This window comes from Beta vulgaris, chromosome 3, assembly GCF_026745355.1.
Source record: "Beta vulgaris subsp. vulgaris cultivar EL10 chromosome 3, EL10.2, whole genome shotgun sequence".
NCBI classification, from domain to species: domain Eukaryota; kingdom Viridiplantae; phylum Streptophyta; class Magnoliopsida; order Caryophyllales; family Amaranthaceae; genus Beta; species Beta vulgaris.
Window position 1 is genome coordinate 52,980,935 of NC_079204.1, and position 3,058 is coordinate 52,983,992.

Sequence of the window (3,058 nt, forward strand, 5' to 3'; positions counted from 1 at the left end):
GCATCCGCTTCAGTAGTCCGGATAATATCATCACCTGTGGAAGAAGTAAAACAAAGCAAAGCCTCCAGTGGATCCCGCATAAGGGATTGAGGCATGTCATCATTAACCAGCACATCAATGACATCTATTCTGTAACAGGCTTCCTCTAGCATGGGACTTTTCAAAGCATTGGTCAAACTAAAAGTTACCTTATCATCCCCCACAGTCAAAGTTAATTTCCCATTTTTTACATCTATGACAGCTCCAGCAGTATGAAGGAATGGTCTCCCTAAAATGATTGGGATTTGAGTATCCTCTTCCATGTCAAGCACAACAAAATCCACAGGAATGTAAAATTTACCTACCCTCACAGGAACGTCCTCTAAGATACCTAGGGGGTATTTAACAGAACGGTCAGCCATTTGAAGAGTAATGTTGGTACATTTTAAATCTCCCATGTCAAGCTTTTTACAAACAGTCAAGGGCATGACACTAACACTAGCACCTAGATCACATAAGGCTTTGTCAATAAATATGGTGCCAATATTACAAGGGATGGAGAAACTCCCCGGATCTTTCAATTTAGGGGGGGATTGATTTTGTAAAAGAGCACTACATTCTTCAGTAAAGGCAACAGTTTCTACTGCATTAAAAGCTCTTTTCCTAGTCAAAATTTCCTTCAAAAATTTAGCATATGCAGGTACTTGAGTAATGAGTTCAGTAAATGGAACAGTTACCTGAAGATTTTTCACTACCTCCATAAACTTACCAAGTTGGTGATCCAGCTTATTCCTTGATAGACGAGTGGGAAAGGGAACCTTGATCGCAGGAGTGGTGAGGGACTGTTTTCAGGTATGTCTGCTTCTCTGCATTTGTGTTGGTGGTAGCCTCAGGAGCTGACGAAGTTTCAGTTATGTCTGCATTTTTTTCTGACTCAACCGGACCATCCTTAGGCATTGGGGGACCATCATAATGTGTCCACTCCTAAGAGTGATGGCGTTGGCAGTGTCCCTTGGTTGCATCGATTGGAAGGTAAGGCCCCAGGTGGCCTACTAGCAGAAGAACTAGCCAACTGAGCTAGTTGAGTTTCCAACATCTTGTTATGCGTGCCCAAATTTTCCAGTTGAGCTTTTGTGTCAGCTTGAAAAGCATTGAACCCCTTCTGCATCTGGAACATCATATTCTTCAACTCTGTCATGGCTGGGTCAGCAGGAGGAGCAGGCTGTGGAGGGGTTGATTTCTCTGAAAACCAGGTGGAGCTTGTTGTGAAGGTTGGTATTGTTGACCCTGTTGTTGAGGTGGATATGGTTGTTGGGGTTGAGGGTTCAACACATTAGTACTCCTATATGAGAGGTTGGGATGTTGTCTTAACCCAGGATTGTAGGTGTTAGAATAGGGGTTGAATTGGTTCCTAGGTTGTGATTGGAAAGCATTGACAGCCTCACAGTTATTTCCCAGCGCAGGACACTCTTGAGAGTTGTGCCCAGATATTCCACAAGCATCACATACATGCACATTATAGTTAGAAGCACTAGCCATCGCATTAACACTCATATGGGAGGAATCATTACCTAACTTCAGGGAGTCAATTTTCTGAGTTAGAGTAGCTAGTTGCCCAGACAGTAGAGAAATGGCTTCAACATCATGTTTACCACCTTTTTTCAAAGAGGAACGAATGGTAGAGGCTTGATTAGATGCTAGCTTCTCCAAAAGTTCATACCCTTCCTCAATTGCTTTATCCATGAAGAACCCACCAGATGCTCCATCAATTACCCGTCGTGTATCTGCATCAACTCTAGTGTAGAAAATCTGACACAAGTACCACTGGTCCAACCCATGATGAGGACATAGACGCTGCAGATCCTTGAACCGCTCCCAAGCTTCATATAGAGATTCACCAGGATCTTGGGTGAAAGTAACTATGGCATGTCTCATATCTGCAGTTTTCTGGTAAGGGTACCACTTGATGAGGAAAATCTTGGAAAGTTCTGGCCAGGTGGTGATGGTGGAAGGCAGCTTGTTATACCAGAACAAAGCTTTATCGCGCAGAGAGAAACCAAATAGAAGGAGCTTCATCTCATCAGGAGTAACACCAGCTTGCTTCTGAGTAGCACAACACTGTAAAAATCTCTGCAGATGCTGATTTGGGTCTTCAGATGGTAACCCAGCGAACTGATTGTTCTGAACCATATTCAAAACATGAGACTTGATCTCAAAATTTGTAGCAGCAATAGTGGGCATCCGTACCCCAGTAGGCACGTTATCAGGAGATGGTTGCGCATAATCTCTAAAGGTTCGAGTAACATTCTCACCCATGTTGACAGTAATAGGTGAGGTGGGGTTTTCTTGATGTGGGGAAGGTGGTGGAGATGGTGTCTTTTGGGAGGGTGTCCCTGCAGACAGCTTAGCTTGCTTAGTTTTCTTTCTGAGTCTACGAGCGGTCTTTTCAATCTCTGGATCGAACGGGATGAGATTTGGAGATTTCAATTTCCTGCTCATACACCAAAAACACTAAAACAAACGTGAGATGCTCCAAAGAACAGGTGTTCTTCAGAGTAGAGGTTAGTTTAATATTTAATTCAGACAAAATAAAATAAACCGTCTCCCCGGCAACGGCGCCAAAATTTGACAGGCTAAAGTCGCATCACCTAATCAAAAATAACCTAAGGTCCACTAACTAGTAGTCAGGGAAGTCAGGATCGAATCCACAGGGAGAAGTTGTACTATTGTATCTGAACTTAATATTATACTAACAAAATCAGATGAATGGTTGTGTTACTAAGCTAAACAGGTAACAGAATTAAATAAGAAGGTGTAAATATATCAGTAAAGTACTAGAATCATGGATCACTATGCATACAATTCGGGAAATCAAGGATAAACGATAACCACCTAGTAAGTCAATTGTCTAGGGCACAGTAATTTCTCTCGAACATTACCTCCCTCAAAGATCACCCAGCCGCTCTCGCATAGTCAAGGGTCACTTTGCCTAATAATTGAAAGCCTATACGGTATCTCTCCTCTCGAAGTAGATTCAGTATTGCGAAGTAGAAATATAAATCAGGCCTAACTTATAATC

General features: G+C 42.5%; 1 non-coding gene across 1 annotated transcript; it reads left to right on the plus strand.

The window, feature by feature from the left end:
- The first annotated feature begins 1,810 nt into the window (after window positions 1–1,810).
- On the plus strand, window positions 1,811–1,917 carry LOC125496227 (small nucleolar RNA R71). Its single transcript, XR_007272924.1, has one exon. It is a non-coding gene; the product is annotated as a small nucleolar RNA R71 (small nucleolar RNA).
- The last annotated feature ends 1,141 nt before the right edge of the window (window positions 1,918–3,058 follow it).